Consider the following 25312-nt stretch of genomic DNA (forward strand, 5'->3'; position numbering starts at 1 on the left):
ACTGAGATCTAATTTCTGGCTCTCTCAATCTACATTTCAGCAGTCCCTTCCAGTTCCAAGCCATTCATTCAAGAATGACTCAGGGCCAGGCACAGTGGCTCACGCCTGTAATCCCAGCACTTTGGGAGGCCAAGGCAGGCGGATCATGAGGTCAACAGACTGAGACCATCCTGGTTAACATGGTGAAACCTCATTTCTATGAAAAATACAAAAATTAGCTGGGCGTGGTGGTACCCGCCTATAGTCCCAGCTATTCGGGAGGCTGAGGCAGGAGAATCACTTGAACCCAGGAGGCGGAGGTTGCAGTGAGCCGAGATTGTGCCACTGCACTCCAGCCTGACAATAGAGTGAGACTCTGTCTCAAAAAAAAACCAACAAAAAAACAAACAAAAAAAGGCCTCCCTATCTCCAGAATGGCAACAATATATTAATTAACTCTCTTAGTGTATAGTCTTTCAATCAGTAAAACAAAACAAAATGCCATTAACAACTCTATTTCAAAGAATATATTAATGGCATTGGAAAATGCTCATCTTACATACATACCAGGTCAGTGGGGGATACAAAACTGTAACACAGCACATAATCCCGGTTATAGGAGAATAGTTGTCTACATAGAAATAAGATGGGAAGGAGCTGGGCATGGTGGCTCATGCCTGTAATCCCAGCACCGGGAGACTGAGGTGGGAGGATCGCTTGAGCCCCGGAGTTCGAGGCTTCATTGAGCTATGATCAAGCCACTGCACTCCAGCTTGGGTGACAGACTAGAAGGAAATATACCAAAATGTTAACAGTGATTATTTCTGAGTAGTGGTTCATTTTTATTTTATTCATTATATTTTTCAAAATCTCTTATTATAATAAGCAAGTATTTCCAACATATATACTTGTTATCCTTGTCATTATATCATTATCTGGATCACTCAGCCATACATATCTTCACTAAGGCAGTGAGAACCCAGGTGACACCTTCCTGAAATTGAGCCTGCCCTCAAAAAGTTTCTAGTCAATATCAATAACAAATATACATGTACATGCACAAACACACACATATTCATTTTAATCCTACAACAATCCTTCTATTTTTATCTTCATATTCTAGATGAAGAAACTGAGGCTCAAAGAGATTTTAAAAACTTGCTCAAGGTCATATATCTAGTATGAATCTGGGTCAGGATTTTAAACCCAGGCAGTCCAGCTCCAGAATGGACACCCTTAACCACTCTGCCATGCATATAAACTCAAAAGTAGTGCCACCCAAGGACTGATGATACTGAGTGAGTGGTGGGGGCTGTAACAGGGGGCAGGGGAGTTGACATTAGCTGAATGAGGACTATGTGACAAGTGCTTGATATACATTACCTCATTCAGGCCCTTCAACTACCCTTGCAAAAAAATATTTTATTTAAAAAAAAGTTATGGCCAGGCACGGTGGCTCATGCCTGTAATCCCAGCATTTTGGGAGGCCAAGGTGGGAGGATCACGAGGTCAGGAGTTAGAGACCAGCCTGGCCAATATGGTGAAACCCACCTCTACTAAAAATACAAAAATTAGCCGGGTATGGTGGCACGTGTCTGTAGTCCCAGCTACTCAGGAGACTGAGGCAGGAGAATCGCTTGAACCTGGGAGTCGGAGGTTGCAGTAAGCCTAGATCGCACTGCTGCACTCCAGCCCGGATGACAGAGCAAGACTCCATCTCAATTAAAAAAAAAAGTTTTTGTTTTTTAAATTGACAAATAAAAATTGTATATATTTATGGTGTACAATATGCTATTTTGAAATATGTATGTATTATGGAATGGCTAAATCAAACTAATTAACATACGCGTTGCCTCACATTTTTTTGTGTATGTGGTGAGAACATAAACACTGCTCTTAGCAGTTTTCACGTATGCAATATGTTTTTTTTTTTTTAATTTTTATTATTATTATTTTTTTGAGATAGAGTCTCACTCTGTCACCCAGGCTGGAGTGCAGTGGCATGATCTTGGCTCACTGCAGCCTCCACCTCCCGGGTTCAAGCAATTCTCCTGCCTCAGCCTCCCAAGTAGCTGGGATTACAGCTATGTGATACTACCCCCAGCTAATTTTTGTATTTTAGTAGAGACAAGGTTTCACCATGTTGACCCAGCTGGTCTTGAACTCCTGACCTCAGGTGATCCACGTGCCTCGGCCTCCCAAAGTGCTGAGATTACAGGCATGAGCCATCGTGCCCCACAACGCGGCCACAGTATGTTTTTATTTACCATAGTCACCATGTTGTACCATAGGTCTCTTGAACTTACTCTTCCCATCTAGCTGAAATTTGGTATCTTTTGGCCAGCATAAAAAGATATTATTTTCATCTTTGTGTTATAAATGAGGAAACTGAGATTCAGACAGGGGTTTGACCCTCTGCTGTGATAATTCAAGTTTACTAATATCTCTGTCCTTCAGTTTCCTCCTCCACAACATGGGATAATAATAATTCCTACCTCACTGACAGTTGGGAAGTATTAAATGAGAAAGTAGACTCACAACACTCAACACGGTGCCTAGCATGTGGTAAATGCTTGATAAATGTTAGCTGCTATTACTATCTATTTTTTTTTTTTTTTTTTTGAGACAGAGTTACTGCCCAGGCTGGAGTGCACTGGCGCCATCTCGGCTCACCGCAACCTCCAGCTCCCAGGTTCAAGCAATTCTCCCACCTCAGCCTCCTGAGTAGCTGGGATTACAGGCACACGCCATCATGCCCGGCTAATTTTTGTATTTTTAACAGAGACAGGATTTCACCATGTTGGCTAGGCTGGTCTCAAACTCCTGACCTCAAGTTATCCAAAAGCCTTGGCTTCCCAAAGTACTGGGATTACAGGTGTGAGCCTCTGCACCCAGTCTGCTATTACTATTCTTGATTCCAAAGTTCACACTCTCAACTACAACATAATGACCTACTAAGTGGGCAAAGGAGAAAAATTAATTCTGAATGATGCCATGGGGAAACATTAGATAAACGAATGGAGTCACAAAGGAGTGCCATCTGAAGGGGTTTTGATGGAGCAGCATCTCACCAGGCAGAGGAGGGCAGGGGCATGTCCTGGAAGTACAGAGGGACAAGGTCTGTTTCTATCCCTTGCCCTGGCTCTCCCCCACACAGCATCCTGCTCCTATCATGCAGGTCTCCACCTCTGTCCCTCACTGTGGCCTGCCAGTACTCCTGCCTGCAGTGCCCATGGTCCCCTGCCTCAGCTGTCTCCCTAATCAGGGGCCCACAGCCTCTCCAGCAGGGAGTGGGAGCCCCTGGCACTTGGGGCCTGGGAGGGCCCCTGATAAACAGCTGGAGCTCTTGTTCGCACAATCTGTCATCTCTAAAGGAAAAGCAGAAACAAACCACAGAACCAGGGAGCTGGCTGATAATGAGTCACATTGCTGCTGGCAGTTCTCCACTCAGTCCTCCGGCCTCTGTATCTAGGACTTCTTGCTTGTCCTTCAAGATCCACTGCAAAAATGTCTTGTCTCCGCAAAGCCTTCCTTAACTGTACCCCCAGCCACCCCACACCCTGCAGGCTTCCATTGCATCCAGCAGAAGATCCACTACTGCCATTTATTGCACTAAATGGAAACTGGTCAGGTTGTGGGGTCCCAATCAGCCTGTTAGCTTCAGAAGGCAGGCATTTTGTCTCATGGACCTAGCCCAAAACGAAAGTGTCTATGGAAATAGTGCGATGACTGAGTAAAATATGGGTGGAATGTGGCATAGGCATTTAAGAAATCTATGTATTGACATACAAAAAACAGTTTGGCAACGGCTGGAAATTTTAACTTTTTCCAAAATAATAATTAACATTTTATATTTCAGCAACAAAATGTGGCCGGGTGTGGTGGCTTACGCCTGTAATCCCAGCACTTTGGGAGGCCGAGGCAGGCAGATCACGAGGTCAGGAGATCAAGACCATCCTGGCCACCCTGGTGAAACCCCATCTCTATTAAAAATACAAAAATTAGCCGGGCATAGTGGCGCATGCCTGCAGTGCCAGCTACTCAGGAGGCTGAAGCAGGAGAATCGCTTGAACCTAGGAGGTGGAGGCTGCAGTGAGCCGAGATCCCACCACTGCACTCCTGCCTGGGTGATAGAACAAGACTCCGTCTCAAAATAAATAAATAAATAAATAAAAGTAAAATGTTCACCTGAGAGGCTTTTATTTATTTACTTATTCAAGACGGAGTCTTGCTCTGTCGCCCAGGATGGAGTGCAGTGGCACAATCTCAGCTCACTGCAAGCTCTGCCTCATAGGTTTACGCCATTCTCCTGCCTCAGCCTCCCTAGTAGCTGGGACTACAGGCACCTGCCACCACGCCTGGCTAATTTTTTTGTATTTTTAGTGGAGACGGGGTTTCACCGTGTTAGCCAGGAAAAAATATGGAACGCTTCACAAATTTGTGTGTGATCCCTGCGCAGGGGCCATGCTAATCTTCTCTGTATTGTTCCAATTTTAAAAGAAAAATGCTTTTTCTTTTAGTTTTATATACCTAACACAAAATTGAAAAAGCTATCTCCAGCCGGGCACAGTGGCTTACTCCTGTAATCCCAGCACTTTGGGAGGCTGAGGTGGGCAGATCACCTGAGGTCGGGAGTTCCTAGACCAGCCTGACCAACATGGAGAAACCTCGTCTCTACTAAAAATACAAAATTAGCTGGGCGTGGTGGTGCCTGTAATCCCAGCTACTTGGGAGGCTGAGGCAGGAGAATCCCTTGAACCTGGGAGGCGGAGGTTGCAGTGAGCCGAGATCATGCCATTGCACTCCAGCCTGGGCAACAAGAGTGAAACTCCATGTTAAAAAAAGAAAAGAAAAAGATATCTCCTACTACTTTTTAAATACTGTAACGAAATATCAAATGTTAAGGGTTTCAAATCATTTCGATTGATCAATGGAACATTTCAGTCCTGTTCTAAAATGTTCATATTAGATATTCTTGTGTTTTGGGGCAAACTACTCCATATTTTCTAACAGTTGTTATAAAATTGCAATCTATAAATAAGTGTATCATCAATGGTATGGATTCAGTTTGTATAATATCAGATACTTAAGTAAATTTACATAGCATAAAAAATGTAAAACAAGGCCGGGCGCGGTGGCTCAAGCCTGTAATCCCAGCACTTTGGGAGGCCGAGGCGGGTGGATCATGAGGTCAGGAGATCGAGACCATCCTGGCTAACACCGTGAAACCCCGTCTCTACTAAAAATACAAAAAACTAGCCGGGCGCGGTGGCAGGCGCCTGTAGTCCCAGCTACTCGGAGGCTGAGGCAGGAGAATGGCGTAAACCCGGGAGGCGGAGCTTGCAGTGAGCCGAGATCGCGCCACTGCACTCCAGCCTGGGTGACACAGCGAGACTCTGTCTCAAAAAAAAAAAAAAAAGAAAGAAAAAAAAATGTAAAACAAAAAGGAAATGTAGGCCTGTGGCGGTGGCTCACACCTGTAATCCTATCACTTTGGGAGGCCAAGGCGAGCAGATCACTTGAGGTTAGGAGTTCGAGACCAGCCTGACCGACATGGTGAAACCCCGTCTCTACTAAAAATACAAAAAATTAGCCGGGCGTAGTGGTATACACCTGTAGTCCCAGCTACTTGGGAGGCTGAGGCAGGAGAATTGCTTGAACCTGGGAGGTGGAGGTTGCAGTGAGCTGAGATCACGCCACTGCACTCCAGCCTGGGTGACAGAGCAAGACTCTGTCTCACCACAAAAAAAAAAAAAAAAAAAAAAAAGGAAAGGAAATATAACACCGGGCATACAAAATGGTCCTAACTTTGTAAAAAGAGAAATTATTGCATGTGAACAGTATTCTATGATCCTATTTTATTTTATTTTATTTTATTTTATTTTATTTATTTTTTTTTTTTATGATCCTATTTTAAAAGAATGAAACTATCAGTGAGTTTATAGGCACAAAAAAAAAGGTTCAGAAGGATATCTAGTAACACTTAACACTGATTTTCCCTGAGGGATAGGACTTAATGATTAGGGTGGAATTTGAACTTTTATTTTCTTCCTATTTGTAATGTGTTTTTACAATAAGGAAGTTTGTTTCATATTTATAATTATAATTTTTACTATTTAATTAGCTTAAAAGTTAAATCTAAAGATTAATAATTTTTAAATTAATAAAGATGTAAGACTAGAAGGAAATCACAAAATGTAAACCAGGGCTGTCTTTGGGTGATAAGAACTATGGGTGATTTTTCTAACTTTTAAAAATTTTCCATATTGTCCAAATTCCTAAAAATAATCATTTTATAATTTTTTTAAAACCTTTAAGAACAAAGTCTTAATAAATGAATGCACTTTCCCTAGCCCTTCTTGGCGCCTGCGTTTGACCCAACATGCAGAAGGTTCTCGGCTCTCCCTCTGTCCTCCCTTGCTCCACTGTGTTGATCAGGTCCCTGGAAGGACTCTGTATGGTTCCAGCCTTCATCCACATGCCCTCCCCAGATACGGACACTGGATGACGGTGAGGGGCTGGAGCAAGAATCCCTGGCCTTGCCAGGATGATCATGGCTCCTGCCCTGCCCTTGCCTTGCATCTCAGCCCTCCAAACTCTACCAGTTCACCTCTAAAGACCACTCAGCTCTCTGGGAAGCCTTCCCCTCACCCGTAGCCTCCCCTACTCCCCTTGTCTCAGAATTCCCACAACACAGAGAACCCGCACCCCAAGACTTCATGAGCAGTCACCCCTTTATCCAGTTTCACTTTATTTTTTTAATTTTTTTTTTTTTGAAACAGAGTTTCGCTCTTGTTGCCCAGGCTGGGGTGCAATGGCAAGATCTCAGCTCACCGCAACCTCCGCCTTCCAGGTTCAAGCAATTCTCCTGCCTCAGCCTCCCAAGTAGCTGGGATTACAGGCATGTGCCACCATGTCCGGCTAATTTTTATGTTTTAGTAGAGACGGGGTTTCTCCATGTTGGCCAGGGTGGCCTCAAACTCCTGACCTCAGGTGATCCGCGTGCCTCAGCCTCCCAAAGTGCTAGGATTACAGGTGTGAGCCACCACACCCGACCTCAGTTTCACTATCTTTGGTTTCAGTTACCCATCGTGCAGTACAAAAAGATATTTTGAGAGAGAGGGAGAAACAGACCACATTCACACAACTTTTATTACAATATATAATTATAACTGTACTATTATTAGTTATTGTGGTTAATCTCTTACTGTAATTTATACATTAAACTTTATCATTGGTATGTACGTATAGGAAGAAACATAATATACAGAGAGTCTGGTACTATCCGCTGTTCCAGGCATCCACTCGGGATCTGTGAATAAGGGGCTAGTATTTTCCACCTTCTGTTCTGTTTCCGCTCACTCATTTGTTGGACCAACTCTTCCTAAGAGAATATCCTACAGAGTGATGGGCACTGTTGGAGAAACAAGGACGGTCCCAAAGGCATCAGGCACAGAGCAGTCATCCTTCACATGTGCTGAATGAATGAGAGAAGGGTGGAAACCAATGAGACAGAGCCTGTCCTCAAGGAGCTCCCAGTCTAGTAAGGACAATATGTGTTGTTATCCACACATAATACACACTAGGAAACGCTACCCAGGAGGCAGGGTACGTGGGAGGAGGAGCTGAGTGGATTTAAACTGGGCTTTGAAGATTGGTCAGGTTTGGATGGAGAGAGGAGGATAAAGGGCATTCCAAGAAGGGGGACAGTGTGCACATAGCAATGGAAGCAAGAACACCCCAGGATCTATCAGATCTAGCTAGCAGGGAGAGGGTTATAAAGGTTCGCTGTGGGTAAAGGCCCGGAAAGGTGAGTTGAGCCCAGATCCTAGGAGAACAGAACACCAACAGAAGGTGAATTTGATTTTGCACACCCTGGAAAACCTCTAACAGTCTCTGAGCTTTAGAAATGCACAGTAATCCAGGTGGGTGCCCATAAAGGGCTGAAGGAGGCTGGCAGCCGCAGGGAAGAGGGACGGAGGGGAAATTCCAAACTTTGTTACCACCTTGCTAGCCTAAAGGAAGTAAGTATCACATATTAAGTGCTGACCATGGGGAAATCACTGCTCTGTCTTTAATCCTTGAAACAGTCCTGTGAGATGAGACAGTATGATCTCAATTTGCAGATCGAGTTCCACAAGGCTGAAGTTTGCCCACGATTCTGCTGAGAGAGATCCACGATCATCTTGCCAGGAAACAGTTCCAAGGATCCGAATCCAAGTTGGCCTGAATCCACAGGCCAAAGCACCCTCACTTTCTCCTATAATAGCTTGCATATTTACCAGCATCTAGCACTGTGATGGCTCAGTACACACTGGAATGAGTGAATGAAGAAATGAATGAACAAATGATTGGATCCCAGGTTGGTAAAGAAAACCTCTCAGCACACACAGAAAAGGTGGAGGATGGAGGCGGGGAGGAGATGTAAGAATAAATGGAAAATAAAACAAACAATCGTTGCATTACCACTTCCTCTGGGGCTGGGTCATGGTTTTTAACGGTGTGCAGCGGGCACATCCAGTGTGGTACAGGCACATCCACAAAGAGACACAAAGAGCTATTTATTTACTTCCTTTGAGGGGTAAATAAAGATCAGGTCAAAACAGGCTCCCCCAAACCACCAGGGGGTCTTCCCCAGGTGTTGATGCAGCACTTGGCCTGGAGCAGTCACAGGTGGCCTCTGCTTGTGTGTCATCCCCGCCTTCCTTTACACATGCGTGGGTCTGGCTCACAAGGGAGGCCCATGTGCAGTGGGGAAGTCGCGTAAGGGGAAGGGTGGCAGGGCAGGGCTTCCTCACCCCTCCGCCAGTGCAGCCAGGGCAGCAACATTTATACCCCCAAGAGAGAGATGGGAGAGTCAACAAGTCGGATGGCGCTGGCCTAAGAGCTGGCTCCAGGTGCTGGACGCCCCATGCTGGGCCAGGCAGTAGATATCAGACAGCTAGATCCTGCAGGGATAGGACTAAGAGCGGGACCATGTAGGGGTACAGTCAATCTTCATTATTCATGGAGTCTGTATTTGTGAATTTGCCTCCTTGCTAAAATTTGTGACCCCGAAATCAATACTTGAGGTGCTTTGTCATCTTTCACAGACATGAGCAAAGCCATGAAAAATTTGAGTCACCCAATATGCATGTTCCTGGCTGAGGTGGGACAGGGCAGTGCTCTGCCCGTTTCAGCTCTCGTAATGTAAACAAGTGTCCTTGTCATAGTCTACTTAGTGCCACCTTTTCTGCATTGCTGGCCTTTTTGTTGATTTCCCTGTTTAAAATGGCCCCCAAGCCTAGGGCTGATGTGCTGGCGAATGTTTCTAAGTACGAGATGACTGTATGCGCCTTACAGAGAAAATACATTAGATCAGGTTTGAGCATGAATTATCGTGCTATGGGGCATAAGTTCAATGTTAATGAGTCAACTATATATTCAATAAGGTGTCTTCAAACAGAAACACACAGAAAACAAAGTTAAGTATCGATTAGTTGATGAATATCTTGTGACCAGGGACTCACAGAAACCTAACCCTGTATTTCCCCTAGGAGCAATGGGCCAGTATTCACCAGTTCGGAGGTTGTGGTGACTGTACAGAATATAACTGGTGAGAATAGTGAGAACTGGTAGTATTTAAATATTATAATAACTACGGCAGCCGTATCCTTTGGGTACTTTTCAATGCCGGTCTGCATCTACTCATCCATCCACCACCTATCATCTATTGAACACCCACTAAGTACAAAATCCAACACTAAAAGCAAAAGAATACAGGATGCAAGCAGGGCCCTGACCCTGCCACTGACCATCTTAACTGTACAATGGCGGAATCTGTAGGTTAAGACTGGCTCTGAAGGTTTTATACTTTTATTTGGCCTAGATCCCTAGGTTGATATACTAGCATTGGGGCCTAAAAGTTTTGCCAATGTTTACATCAGGCAAACACCTGTGTCATAGTAACAGCCTAATGCATACACTTACTAGGGTCAGGCTCTGCTCTGAGTGCTGTATGTGCATAAAGCCTCCTAACAACTCATGTAATCCTTCTAATAGCCCTGTAAGGTGGATACTATTATTATCTCCAATTTACAGATAAGGGCACTGAGGCACAGAGAGGTTAAGAATTCACTCTGTGGCCAGGCATGGTGGCTCATGCCTGTAATCGCAGCACTTTGGGAGGCCAGGGCGGGTGGATCATGAGGTCAGGAGATCGAGACCATCCTGGCTAACACGGTGAAACACCATCTCTACTAAATATACAAAAAATTAGCCAGGCATGGTGGAAGGCGCCTCTAGTCCCAGCTACTTGGGAGGCTAAGGTAGGAGAATGGCGTGAACCCAGGAGGAGGAGCTTGCAGTGAGCAGAGATCACGCCACTGCATTCCAGCCTGGGTGACACAGCAAGACTCAGTTTCAAAAACAAAAACAAAAACAAAACGAATTCATCCCAATAACACAGCTGGTGTGTAGAAGAAGCAGAGGGGTTTATGCACCTCCAGTGACATGGAAGGAGAACTTGCATCTTGTGAGGCTCTCAGTCTGCCCTCAGTGATGAGAGGGTCCCTCTCCTTAGCCATGCCACTGGCACTGTTCAGTAGCAGGAAAGCATGAAGTGACACTGGGAGGCTGGGGCCACTCAGAAGTCCAGGTAAGCAGGCCAGGCATGGTGGCTTGCACTTATAATTCCACCATTTTGGAAGGCTGAGGCAGGTAAATCATCTGAGAGTAGGAGTTTGACACCTGCCTGGACAACATGGTGAAACCGTCTCTACTAAAAATTCAAAATTGGTCTGGCACGGTGGCTTATGCCTGTAATCCCAGCACTTTGGGAGGCCAAGGCGGGCGGATCACCTGAGGTGGGGAGTTGAGACCAGCCTGACCAACATGGAGAAACCCCATCTCTACTAAAAATACAAAATTAGCTGGGCGTGATGGCACATGCCTGTAATCCCAGCTACTAGGGAGGCTGAGGCAGGAGAACCCCTTGAATCTGGGAGACGAGGTTGCGGTGAGCCAAGATCGCGCCATTGCACTCCAGCCTGGGCAACAAGAGCGAAACTCCATCTCAAAAAAAAAAAAAAAAAAAAAAAAATTAAGGGGCCGGACGCAGTGGCTCATGCCTGTAATCCCAGCACTTTGGGAGGCCAAGCAGGGCAGATAACCTGAGGTCAGGAGTTTGAGACCAGCCTGACAAATATGGAGAAACCCAGTCTCTCCTAAAAATACAAAATTAGCTGGGCATGGTGGCACATGCCTGTAATCCTAGCTACTTGGGAGGCTGAGGCAGGAGAATCACTTGAACCCCGGAGGTGGAGGTTGCAGTGAGACGAGATCACACCACTGCACTCCAGCTTGGGTGGCAGAGCGAGACTCCGTCTCAAAAAATAAAGTCAAACAAAATAAAATAAAAAAGAAGTCCAGGGAGGAAAGCAGGGCCTGCATGAGGCCATGCCGTGGGGAATAAAGTGAGAGTGGCCCATGCACGCAGGCAGACGGAAGGTCTGGGATCTAACTGTGAGAGGAACAGGGAGCCCGGCAGCTCTCCGAGCAGGCCAGGGCACGGGGGCCTCTCTTCCAGCAAGGCCAAGAGAGGCCCAGGAAGCAAAGTCCTAGGGAGAGGCCTGAGAGACCAAGGTCTCACAGAGGAAGTGTCTCCACAGAGATTTCCAACGGCCACACCACCTTTTTTCCTGGAGCAAAGAGACGCAGTTGCTGAACTGGGGCTGTGGGTAATGGGAAGAAGGGGAAGGGGAGATCCCATTCAACCTGGAACACTGGAGAGACAGCTAGAGTTGGAGGAGGGGTGAGTGAGGACATCTCCCCTCAGCTCACAGATGTAATAATATACCTCACCAACTGAGAAAAGTCAGATTCCACGCCTGGTGTGAAAGAGAAGTGAAACCGTACCTCCAATGCTCCACTGCCCTCCCCTCCAGCACCCTGGCCCATCCTGCACCCGGGCCGCCCCAGGATGGCGGGCTCAGAGGTGAGGGCCTATCAGATGTGTTCATGGGCTCCCTTAGGGCCTTTTGAGCCCTGAGTCACAAGGGTGGCTCTCTCAGAGCTGTGATGGCCTGGTCTCTCCTCCCCAGGGAGGCAGAAAGGGAACTGGGGAAAACAAGGCTTATAAGCTACAGAGGTAAGGGACTGTGCCCGTTTTCTTTCCTCTTTCACACACATGGAACATGGTACCCAGTGTATCCATGGTAAGCACTTAATAGACACTGAGTGGATGAGCGAATCAATGAGTGAGTAAATGAAGGAGTCAGCCTCTAGCCACATGGAGATTCCCACCTCCAGAGAAGAGCTCCACTATATATGTTCCCCAAACTCCCTGTCAGCTAAATGTGACAGATGACCAACTGGTGACCAAAGGGATAAGCCATCTGTCAATTGTTAGGTCACGTTTGAAAATAAGCCTCTTTTCCCCCTATTTTTGACAAACTTTGACTTCCCTGCCTCAACCCTGCTCACATTACATTTGACCTTCTCAATCACCTCTCTAAGGGATGGGGACGTGACCCTCCTCTACCTCATCAGAGAACAGCACAGACCATCCTCCTCCCTGCCAAGGGGAACATATGGTGCTCCTCAATGACCCTCACCCTGATCCTACAGGGTGCTCCTGGGAGAAAGGTTCCATGATGACCTCCAAGGGTCTTCTGGTCAGGGTGAGGGAGAATCAGACCCTCCACCTTTGACCAGAAGGGAGGGAGTCCAGCGTGAGGGCATTAGCCAAGGGGGTTCTGGCCCCCTGCTCTAGGCCCCTCACAAAAAGAAGTCTAGCTGGGAACATTCTTCTCCCAGCAGGTCCCCATAGGAAAGCCATCCTTGCCCACATGACACGGGCTCCCTATCCCCTTCTCATCTAGATCTCATGGCAAAGATTGCCAACTGTCCCCTAAAATCCACTTTCCCTTCTTGTACCTTTGGGACTAGAAGCTTCACTATGTATGTTCCCCAAACTCCCTGTCAGCTAAGTGTGGCATGTGATCAGCTGGTGACCAAAGGGATGTCATCTGGCAACTCTGAGGTCATGCTCTGAAAAGGAAGGGCAGTGCCTTTTCTTTCTCGTAACTTTCCTCCCTCCTCACTGGCTGGCTGATAGACCCAGCAGCCATGGTGGTATGCCACCTCCCACACGCAAGGGCACAGGAGGGGCTTGGGCCCTCAATACCGTTAAGGGGTCAGATCACTCACCCAGATTTGTATGGCAGAAATTTCCATTTTGTTAAGCCACTCTTGTTGGAGTGCGTGTTACAGCAGCCTAACATCCCCTGGTGCCTATCCCAGCCCATTCTTTGGTGCCAAGATGCTGACTGCCAAAGGCGTGTGCAAGGGGCCTTGTCCTCATCCATGTCTCCAGCCCTTCACCTCCATCAGGCCAGCTTCCCAGGTGTCAGAGTGCCTTCCAAGTGGTTAAGACACCCCTGACTCCACCCCCAACTAATGCTAAATGAGGCTGGAGGTGAATGTCTCTCTCACGATACCCAATTTATTCCTCCCTCGAACTGACCATTTCTCAACGCATATCTCCTTCCCTGCTCAGGAAACCACTGTACTTAGGCCAACCCATCCTATGGGGAAAGTGGTAAGGAGGGCAGAAAGTATGTGGGTTCACGCCAGAGCCCAAATCTCCTCCCTACTGCTCACAAGCTATGTAACCCTGGACAGATCTCTTAGCCTCTCTAAGCCTCAGTTTTGTTTTGCTTTGTTTTGTTTTTGTTTTTGTTTGTTTTGTTTTGAGACAGAGTTTTGCTCTTGTTGCCCAGGCTGGAGTGCAATGGCACGATCTCGGCTCACGGCAACCTCCGCCTCCAGCGTTCAAGCGATTCTCCTGCCTCAGCCTCCCAAGTAGCTGGGATTACAGGCTCCCGCCACCATACCCGGCTAATTTTGTACTTTTAGTAGAGGAGAGGTTTCTCCATGTTGGTCAGGCTGGTCTCAAACTCCCGACCTCAGGTGATCCGCCCGCCTTGGCCTCCCAAAGTGCTGGGATTACAGGTGTGAGACACCACGCGTGGCTGCCCATTATGAAATGGGGATAAAAATTGCTTACAGGCTTGTGGAGAGAAGATTACAAACTTGTAAAGTCCCTAGCACTGTGCCTGGCATGTGGTAGGTGCTCACTAAATCGTGGCTGCTATTACTATGGTGCTAAGTATGGGAATACTGAGGATACAGCTGGAGAAGAGACCTGATGACCTCCCTGGTAAAGGGTAGCCAGGGAGGGAGTGGAAGAGAGAGCTGGGGAAAGGAAACTGTGGCCATAAAGAGGAAGAGAGAGGCAGAGCTGGAGGTGACATCAGGGGAGAGAGAAGAGTGGGTTCGGCGATGACCACACTAGGCGAGGTGTGGAGAGCACAACTGTGCTATCAGCTGCCTCCAGCTCAGACAATTCCTGTGCCCATCTCACTTTTGTCTGCCCATCGCCTCTGCCGGGTTGGACACCCTTACCACCACAGTCACTGTTGCCACACTGTCAGCTGCTATTTCTTGCCTCATCTTCCTTCCTGCTCATGATATGGCAGAAGGTGGCAAAGGAAGCAGCTGCCCTCCACCAGCAATCTCTCTGCCCTTGAAGGCTGAAGCTGCCCACAGGCATGGGTAAGAGCTCAGGCTCCAGAGACAGACAGGCTGGGTTCCGTTCCCAGCTCTAGCACTTAGGAGCGGGGTGACCTCAGCAAGGGAGATGACTCGGCTAAAGCTTCAGTTTCCTCATCTGCACAGTAGGGATAGCAGGGCTGTTGAGAAGAAGGAATGAGATTATGCGTGGTAAGCACCCAGCCCAGCACAATGTCTGGCACACAGCAAGTGTTCAATACAAGTTCGTGTTTGCTATTATCAAGGTCAAATAGGTTTGTGACCTGTGCAGCCACACAGGGTCCCATGCTCAGGAGGGGTCCCAAACTTGGTTAATGCTCTGTCGCCACCATCTTGAAACTCTTTTTATTGTTTTTTTAATAGACAGTGTCTCGCTCTGTTGCCCAGACTGTAAGATGGCAGTGGCATGATCATAGCTCACTGCAGCCTTGAACTCCTGAGTTCAAGTGATTTTCTCACCTCAGCCTGCTGAGTGCTAGGAATACAAGCAGTCACCACCAGCTATTTTATTTTTTATTCTTTTTTTTTTTTGTAGAGACAGGGTCCCACTATGTTGCCCAGGCTGGTCTCAAGCTCCCAGCCTGAAGAGATCCTCCCGCCTTTGCCTCCTAAAGTGCTGGGATTACAGGCATGAGCCACTGTATGCAGCCTTGAAATTCTTCCTAATTTTTGAACAAGGGCCCTGCAAACTATGTAGCTAGTCCTGGCTATTATTGACATATATTTACTGAGTCTGTTGGCTGGCAGTGACTATAGAAGGGGAGATCTGTCCAGTAGTTTAAGATGTGGGACATTAGAGGGCCTTGGGAGCCTCAAAGGAGGGATTTAAATACAGTGATGTGGGGCCATGCCAGGTTGCCAGCAATTAGAGACTAAGAGGGCAGTGAGATCCCCACACATACTCTCATTGGGGCCAGGCACAGTGGCTCATGCCTGTAATCCCAGCACTTTGGGAGGCTGAGATGAGCAGATCACCTGAGGTCAGGAGTTTGAGACAAGCCTGACCAACTTGGTGGAACCCCATCTCTACTAAAAATACAAAATTAGCCAGGCATGGTGGCACATGCCTGTAATCCCAGCTACTTGCGAGGCTGAGGCAGGAGAATGGCGTAAACCCAGGAGGCGGAGCTTGCAGTGAGCTGAGATCCGGCCACTGCACTCCAGCCCGGGCGACAGAGTGAGACTCTGTCTCAAAAAAAAAAAAAAAAAAATCCTCTCACTGGGCACTGGGTGTAGATGGGGGTGCCCTCCCTGCAGACAGCCAGGACAATGGGCAGCCTCTGGAATGCAGCATGCCTCACTATTTCAACCATTCTCCCACCAAGGGCAAAGATGTGCAGTGTACCTGAGGCAGACACTCACCCATCTGCCCTGTGGGTCCAATCCTCTGTGCACCCAGGACACAAGCCATGCACAAGCTCAGGAATACACGTGTGTCCACAGAGGCCTACATCTTCAGGTATGGAGGGACACATGGTAAACCAGTGCTGCCCCATAGCCCCTAGGTGCCCAGGTCCAGCTGGGTCTTGCCTCTCAGGTTGGAGCTGGTATGGGGGTAGCACAGAGGAAGGGTGCTCACTATACTTGTGGTGGCCTGAGGGGTTGGTCCAGCTCCAGGAGATAGAAAATATCTGCTCCTTCTCTTAAATGTTAAATCCCAGGGTAGTATGTCTAGAAATATGGGGTGTTTGGGGCAGTGACTTGAACCCTCAGGAGACATGGAGCCTTCCGGCGGTTCTCTGGAGCTGGGGGTACCCCCAGACACTATGATGAGGCTATGATGAGGCATGACCTCCCAGAGCTGTGCAGAGACCACCTCAGGAGGCACATCTGGTACCTGCTGTCTGTCTCCCCTACTGGACTGTGGGCTCCTGGAGGGCAAGGCCCACCCACAGTGAGAATGACCAGATGTGCATAGACCTGGCCTCCAGGACCACTCTACTGTCTCCTCCCATGCCCCAGGTCCTGCCTCGCCTTCCCCAGACTTGCCACCATGGCCTGGCCCTCTTGTATTCCCAGGCCTTCCAGGAGTGGCCCAGGGGAAGAGTCTGAGGGTGGCCCAGCCCGGCAGGTGGAGTCCAGCCTGGATGAGGCCCCTTTCCATCCACCTCCGGCCACCTGTCCTGAGTACTCACTCCTTCCAGACAGCTGGAGAGCAGCCCCAGAGCCTCTGGTTCAGGGGACTGGGGAAAGGAAGGCGGCTCTAAGGGAGCTGAGCCAAGGCTGGAAGGGAGGCCCCTGGAGTGGGTGGGAACACTGAGTGTGCACAGATGGGGGTGGGGTGCAGGAAGGCACTTGGGAGAAGTGGGAATTGGGGGTGGGGTCGAAGAGTGGAATGTGGAGCTCATTCTCCTGGGGGCACAGCTGTTTATTCTGATCTCCCTTTTCAGCTGCTGCATGTTCCTTATCTTGGGGCTCAATCCAGACTCCACCTCCTCCTCTGTTGCTGAGCTGCCGAGGCAGACTCTATGGGAGACTTCCTGCTCTGGCCGCCTTAGTTCCCCGCTACAGCCTGCTAAAAGGGACAAGGGGGAAAAGCAGGCCTCAAAAAGAAATGTGTGCTCCACTTCAGACCCGTTCTGTGGGTTCAAGGGGGCTTGAAGCTGAGTCATGTGCCCCCTCACCTGACTTCACCCACCCCTAACTGCCGTGACAACGGGGGCCAGTCACCCCAGAGTCACCTGGATACTTCACAACTTTACTGGTGGCGCAGGACTTGCAGGGCTGGCAGATAGTGCAGGCTTATTGGGAACGTGGGGCAGAGGCTGCTGTGACCTCACAGGGTACTGCTCTGGGCCTTCACACTGTACTCCTTCCTGCCAACTTTGCACTCGGCACCTACTGTCCCCAGTGAGATGCTATGAAAGTAAGAAGACTGATTTTCCAAATACTTATGGAAACACAACTCATGACATGTTTTTGATTTTTCATGAACAGTTCAAAAAGTGAAAACAGCACTAGAGAAACAAAACTCCTTTAGTTCTGCTCCCCCAACAAATAACCACTGTTAACACTGTGGTATATTTCCTTCAAGTCTGTGTGTGTGTGTCTAAAATATATAGTTGTAAATATATGTACAATTTTGCATCCTGATTTTTCCCTTAACGTTACCATATAATTTTCATGTTACCACATATATTTTGCAACTGACTCTTTTTTTTTTTTTTTTTGAGACAGAGTGCAACAGTGCAATATCAGCTCACTGCAACCTCTGCCTCCTGGGTTCAAGCGATTCTCCTGCCCCAGCCTCCTGAGCAGCTGGGATTATAGGCACGCATCACACCTGTCTAATTTTTTGTATTTTTAGTAGAGATGGGGTTTCACCATGTTGGTCAGGCTGGTCTCAAACTCCTGACTTCAGGTGATCCACCTACCTTGGCCTCCCAAAGTTCTGGGATTACAGGCGTGAGCCACTGCACCTGTCCAACTCTTTTTTAAGAGATGAGGTCTTGCCCTGTCACACAGGCTGGAATGCACTGGTGCCATCACAGCTCACTGTCACCTCAAACTCCTGGACTCAAGCGATTCTTCTGCCTCAGCCTCCTGGGTAGCTAGGACTACAGACACATGCCACCAAACCTGACTACTCTTTTTTATTTCTTGTACAGATGGGGTCTTGCTATGTTGTCCAGGCTGGTCTCGAACTCCTGGCCTGAGGCAATTGTCCTGCCTTGGCCTCCCAAACTTCTGGGGGTTACACACGTGAGCCACCACACCCGGCTGACAAGGTTTTTTCTGCATTTAGAATAATTTAATTAGGACAGAGACTAGAAAGTGGAATTACCAAGGCAGAGGCCTGGCATCTTTTGGAGGCATTTGATTTCAATACCTATGGCCAATGGGTTTCCGAATTTAGCACGTGAGAAGGCCACGAGCCGGGCATGGGCACGTCCGCCTAGACTGCCATGTTAAGTATACCACTCATGGTAAGGTATCTTTTTATGTGCCCACATCCTGTTACCTTTGGTAGACTTTACTCTTCTTTGGCTGCTGGTTGTCCAGCCCCCTCCCTAACAGCACAGCCACTTCCCTCTGGGAGTTCCGTTTCCCCTACTGTAAATCCAGGAGCCAGGCTGCCTCACCTGCACCACAGAAACCTACCCATTTCCACCATGCGCAAACTGGCAGAGGTAACAGCCAGCTGCCCTCATCTCCCTATAGTTATCTCTTTCTAGCCCCTGGCACTTTGTCCATTTCCAAGCCTGGTTCTGCAGCCTTCCTAGTGAGTCTATGAGTTTCTGACCTTCTTCTAATACATTCCCTTCACCTTATATTAGTCAGTCCACTTCTGTTGCTAATAGAACTTTGAGAGTGATGCCTCCCCAATTTAGTGCTTTTTAAATGGCAAGTCCTTTTTTTTTTTTTTTTTTTTTTAAGACAGAGTTTCACTCTTGTCGCCCAGGCTGAAGTGCAATGGCACAATCTTGGCTCACCACAACCTCTGCCTCCTGGGTTCAAGCGATTCTCCTGCCTCAACCTCCCAAGTAGCTGGGACTATAGGCGTGCGCCACCACGCCCGACTTTTTGTAGTTTTAGTAGAGACGGGGTTTCACCATCTTGTCCAGGCTGGTGTCGAACTCGTGACCTCATGATCCACCTGCCTCGGCCTCCCAAAGTGCTGGATTACAGGTGATGGCAGTCATTTTACTGTTTCATGAAGTCATGACCAGCACGTTTTAAAAATGAAACGGCAAAACAGAATTTTAAAACGTCAGAAGTATATCAACTGTGGCCAGAGTAAGTATTGTTTAGTGAGTCTTGTTTTATAATATATTGGCCAGGTGTGGTGGCTCACACCTGTAATCCCAGCACTTTGGGAGGCTGAGGCGAGCGGATCACCTGAGGTCAGGAGTTCAAGACCAGCCTGGCCAACATGGTGAAACCCCGACTCTACTAAAAATATAAAACTTAGCCGGGTGTGGTAGTAGGTGCCTGTAATCCGGGCTACTTGGGAAACTGAGACAGTAGAATCGCTTGAACCCAGGAGGCGGAGGTTGCAGTGAGCTGAGATCGCACCATTGCATTCCAGCCTGGGTGACAGAGTGAGACTCCATCTCAAAAAAAAAAAAAAAAAAATAATTTTATATATATACACACACACACACACACACACACACAGATGTGTGTTTGTATGCATGTGTATAAAATGGGCTAAAATTAAAACATTTCAGCTGGGTGCGGTGGCTAACACCTATAATCCCAGCACTTTGGGAGGCTGAGGTGGGTGGATCACCTGAGATCAGGAGGTTGAGACCAGCCTGAGCAACATGGAGAAACCCTGTCTCTACTAAAAATACAAAATAATTAGCTGGGCATGGTAGCACATACTGTAATCCCAGCTACTTGGGAGACTGAGGCAAGAGAATCACTTGAACCCAGGAGGTGAAGGGTTGCAGGGTGAGCCGAGATCACACCATTGCACTCCAGTCTGGGCAACAAGAGCGAAACTCCATCTCAAAAAAAACAAAAGTTTAAAACATTTCTACACTGGGTGTGGTGATTCATGCCTATAATCCCAGCACTTTGGGAGACGAAGGTTAGAGGATCACTTGAGGTCAGGATTTTGAGACTAGCCTGGGCAACATAGCAGAGACACTGTTGCTACCAAAAAAATTTTTTTAATTATCCAAGTATGGTGGCATGCACCTGTAGTCTTAGTTACTAGGGAGGCTAAGGTGGGAGGATCATTTGAGCCCAAGGCTGTGGTAAGCTATGATTGCACCACTGCACCCCAGCCTGGACTATAGAGCAAGACCCTGTCTTCTTTTTGTTTTGAGATGCATCCTCGCTCTTGTTGCCCAAGCTGGAGTACAGTGGTGCGATTTCAGCTCACTGCAACCTCTGCCTCCTGGGTTCAAGCAATTCTCCTCCCTCAGCCTCCCTAGTAGCTGGAATTACAGGTGCCCGCCTTGTAATTCCTGACCTCAGGTGATCCACCCGCCTTGGCCTCCCAAAGTGCTGGGATTACAGGCGTGAGCCACTGTGCCCAGCCGACCCTGTCTCTCTTTTTTTTTTTTTTTGAGATGGAGTCTTGCTCTGTCGCCAGGCTGGAGTGCAGTGGTGTGATCTCGACTCACTGCAACCTCCGCCTCACGGGTTCAAGTGATTCCCCTGCCTCAGCCTCCCAAGTAGCTGGGGCTACAGGCTGGTGCCACCACGCCCAGCTATTTATGTGTGTATTTTAGTAGAGATGGGGTTTCACCTAGTGATCCGGCCACCTCATCCTCCCAAAGTGTTGGGATTACCAGCATGAGCCACTGCGCCTGGCCAACTCTGTCTCTTAAACAAATTTTTTTTTCTAGTTTTGAAAAACATTGCCCTAACTGAACTTAAGTTACTTGAGAACAAAGAACAGAGCAATCCTTCCTAGATGTTTTTTATATTTCTCCTCAAATCTTTAGTACCTAGAAAAATATACCTCCTTGCCAAGAGTGCTATATTTCAAGGTCCACCCATTATTTCCCCCCATTCATAGCCTGACACCTTTCCCTATTCTTCAGTTAATGATACTTAATGGTAATGGCCATCTTTTCCTCCTGGTTTTAAAACTTGTTAATGCAACCAATATTCTGCCAGTCATCCAGGCTGGAAGTTCAAGGGTAGTCCCTGATTCCTCTCATTCATGCACTTCCTGGAGCACAGGGCCTATTAGGAGAGAAGGAATGCAAGCAGCAAACTACAGCACAGGGCAACCTACTCCATTGCGGAAGCATGCATGGTGCCTCACGGGGGAAGGGCAGAGGACTCTTCAGATCTTCCTACCAAATAATTACTAATTTCCATTGCTTCTACTTTCAAAATAGTTTCCCAGATCACCCCCTTGTTTCCATTTCTACTGGCGTCACCCTAGTTTCTTTTCTTTTTTTTTTTTTTGAGCCGGAGTCTCACTCTGTCTCCCAGGCTGGAGTGCAGTGGCGTGATCTCGGCTCACCGCAACCTCCACCTCCCGGGTTCAAGCAGTTCTCCTGCCTCAGCCTCCCAAGTAGCTGGGATTACAGACACCTGTCACCACGCCTGGCTAATTTTTGTATTTTTAGTAGAGATGGGGTTTCACCATGTTAGCCAGGCTAGTCTTGAACTCCTGACTTTGTGACCCACCCACCTCGACCTCCCAAAGTGCTGAGATTACAGGCGTGAGCCATCGGGCCTGGCCTAAAATTTATTATTTATTTATTTATTTATTTATTTTTGAGACAGAGTCTTGCTCTGTCACCCAGGTTGGAGTGCAGTGGCCCAATGTTGGCTCTTTGCAACCTCTGCCTCCCGGGTTCAAGCGATTCTCCTGCCTCCGCCTCCCGAGTAGTTGGGATTATAGGCGTGTGCCACCACGCCCAGCTAATTCTTGTATTCTAGTAGAGTTGTGGTTTCACCATGTTGGCCAGGCTAGTCTTGAACTCCTGACCTCAAGTGATCCATCTGCCTCGGCCTCCCAAAGTGCTAGGATTACAGGTGTGAGCCACCATGCCTCGCCTAAAAATTATTTTTATATATATATATTTTTTAATTTTTTTTTTTGACACAGGGTCTCCCTCTGTCACCCAGGCTGGAGTGCAGTGGCACAATAACTGCTCACTGCAGCCTCCACCTCCCAGGCTCAAGCAATCCTCCCACCTCAGCCTCCTCCTGGTCTACAGGCGCACACCACCAAGCCCGGCTAAGTTTTGGGTCTTTTGAAGAGACAAAATTTTGCCATGTTGTCCAGGCTGGTCTCCAACTCCTGGGCTCAAGTTATCTGCCCGCCTTGGCCTCCCAAAGTGCTGGGATTACAGGCATGAGCCACTGTGCCTGGCCAGTCCTCTCTTTTCTAATGAGATACCTGCCTGAGGCCAGATTTTCTTCATATATATTAATGAAAACATACTGCAACAGATTGAATCAGAAACTGATATGATAATCCAGCTGTCTTCTATTAAGTCAGGCATTAACGAGATTTGCAAAAACGTAAACAAGGCTATACTTCTCATTATTTTTGTTTTGGAAAATAGTTTTCATTTTTAAAAAATACAATGCTTATGGGTTTTTTTGTTTTGTTTTGTTTTGAGAAGGAGTCTTGTTCTGTGGCCCAGGCTGGAATGCAGTGGCACGATCTCGGCTCACTGCAAGCTCCGCCTCCTGGGTTCACGCCATTCTCCTGCCTCAGCCTCCTGAGTAGCTGGGACTACAGGCACCCGCCAACACACTCGGCTAATTTTTTTGTAATTTTTAGTAGAGACGGGGTTTCACTGTGTTAGCCAGGATGGTCTCGATCTCCTGACCTGGTGATCCGCCCGCCTCAGCCTCCCCAAAATTCTGGGATTAAAGGAGTGAGCCACCGCACCCGGCCATTTTGTTTACTTTTTTTTAGACGGAGCCTCACTCTGCCCCCAGGCTGGAGTGCAGTGGCATGATCTTGCCTCACTGCAACCTCTGACTCCCTAGTTAAAGCGATTCTCCTGCCTCAGCCTCCCAAGTAGCTGGGACTACAGGCACGCACCACCACACCCAGCTAATTTTTGTATTTTTAGTAGAGACGGGTTTCACTATGTTGGCCAGGATGGTCTCGATCTCCTGACCTCATGATCCGCCTGCCTCGGCCTCCCAAAGTGCTGGGATTACAGGTGTGAGCCACCGTGCCCGGCCAAAAAAAAAAATACAATGCTTATGTTAACATGCAATGAGTTTCTTATTGTTACTTTAAATAAATTAATATTTAAAATTTCTCATATCAAATTTTTTATTAGAAACAAAATATCAACAGGTATAGGGAGGGAGAAGTCAAAAGCTTATATTATTTATTCCAGGGAATGCCATGTCGGGTGCACCTATTAATAGGTATAGCCTAAAAAACAAAAGTCCTGGCCAGGCGTGGTGGCTCACACCTGTAATCCCAGCACTTTGGGAGGCTGAGGCAGGCGGATCATGAGGTCAGGCGTTCGAGACCAGCTTGACCAACATGGTGAAACCCCGTCTCTAATAAAAATACAAAAATTAGCGAGGTGTTGTGGCATGCACCTGTAATCGCAGCACTTTGGGAGGCCGAGGCGGGCAGATCGTGAGGTCAGAAGTTCAAGACTAGCCTGACCAAAATGGTGAAACCCTGTCTCTAATAAAAATACAAAATTAGCCGGGCATGGCCACACGTGCCTGTAATCCCAGCTACTCAGGAGGCTGAGGCACGAGAATCGCTTGAACCCAGGAGGCAGAGGTTGCAGTGAGCCAAGATCGCACTATTGCACTCCACCCTGGGCAACAGAGTGAGACTGCATCTCAAAGAAAAAAAAAAAGTTCTTTGGGATCCTCAAAAATTTTTCAGAATGTAAAGTGGTCCTGAGATCAGAAAGCTTAAAAATTGCTGCAGTAGACCTAATATGTCAGTCTCTAAAATGCCCAATTCCAAGCCTGGTTATCCAGTTCTTAGTATTCTTTACTCTTATTCATATTTTTACCTCTCAGTTCCATTGTGTTCCTGGATTTTTTTAACTATATAAGGGCAGGGTGCAGTGGCTCACATCTGTAATCCCAGCACTTTGGGTGGTCAAGATGTGCAGATCGCTTGAGCCCAGGAGTTCAAGACCAGCCTGTGCAACATGGCAAAACCCTGTCTCCACCAAAAATACAAAACATTAGCTGGGCATGGTGGCTTGTGCCTGTGGTCCCAGATACTTGGGAGGCTGAGGTAGCAGAACTGCTTGAGCCCAGGAGGCAGGAGCTGCAGTGAGTTGAGATTGTGCCACTACACTCTAGCCTGGGTGACAGAGTGAGACCCTATCTCAACTTTAAAAAAAAAAAAATGCAAGAAGTGGTCATATCAAAAGTAATTATTGTTCTATAAATAATAGTGATTATAGAAATAACCACTAGTTGTTTTAGAAATAAGAAATAATCAGTAATACTATAGAAAAAGAATAAGAAATGTCTAATAATTGACATAGAAATAACATAAAAAATTATAATATGGCCTTCAGTAAAAAACTCAGAACATTCAGAAGAGTAAAAAGATCCAAAAGCAACCACCATTTAAAACTGCTCTGGAATAATTTCTCATCTAATCCATTCCTCTTTTATCTCCTCAAATGGCACCTTTGAGAATAAATCCTGGTAAACCCATGCAAAAGCTACCACTCCTTTCTCCAGATTCCCACAGCACTGTAGTTGAAACCTTTCTTGAGGCCCAGCTAGACCATAAAAGTATGCATACTGAATTCCTAAATGCGCATACTTAACAGTCATAAATTCAATTATATCTACTAGAAGAGACACCAACCAACCACAGAAACCTATGTACTATTTATATGATGTGATCCCTTCACCCAGGCTCAACATAATGCTTAACCAAAGACCAGATCCTGTGTTCCAACAAACACTGGCCATGCTGGGGAATCTTAAGAGATGGAAGAGAACGTAAAAATCATGTATCCTGTGTTTTATGAGCAGTCTCTTTAAAATAGAGACTTTAACAGTAACTTTGATGTGTGTCTTGTTTTTACCCTGACTTTGAACCCAACACTGCGTCCAATGTGGCTCCACTCCATGAAGAATGGAAAGTGTATGGTTCCGAGGCCTCTGAGACTCACAGATGTTGGATGAATATACCAGGTGACTGAGCCCAGGAGTCCTCAACCCATGTAGTCCTGTCCTCTGGACAGGGTATGTGGCATCCCCTCTGGGCCAGAGCTGCCACCCATTGCTGGGTGAAGGCCTCGGGTGTCACTTGAAGGCCATGGTGAGAGGTCCTGCACTAGGACCCAGCTGAACCACCCCT

General features: G+C 47.4%; 1 protein-coding gene and 1 non-coding gene across 4 annotated transcripts in view; both read right to left on the reverse strand.

Moving 5' to 3' along the window:
- CCND3 (cyclin D3) overlaps positions 1-25312 on the reverse strand; it is a 125039-nt gene that overhangs the window by 89989 nt on the left and 9738 nt on the right. The gene's annotated exons all lie outside the window — the stretch shown is intronic.
- Positions 4394-4497, reverse strand: LOC116275479. Its single transcript, XR_004184612.1, has one exon. It is a non-coding gene; the product is annotated as a U6 spliceosomal RNA (small nuclear RNA).

This window comes from Papio anubis, chromosome 6 (assembly GCF_008728515.1).
Source record: "Papio anubis isolate 15944 chromosome 6, Panubis1.0, whole genome shotgun sequence".
NCBI lineage: Eukaryota > Metazoa > Chordata > Mammalia > Primates > Cercopithecidae > Papio > Papio anubis.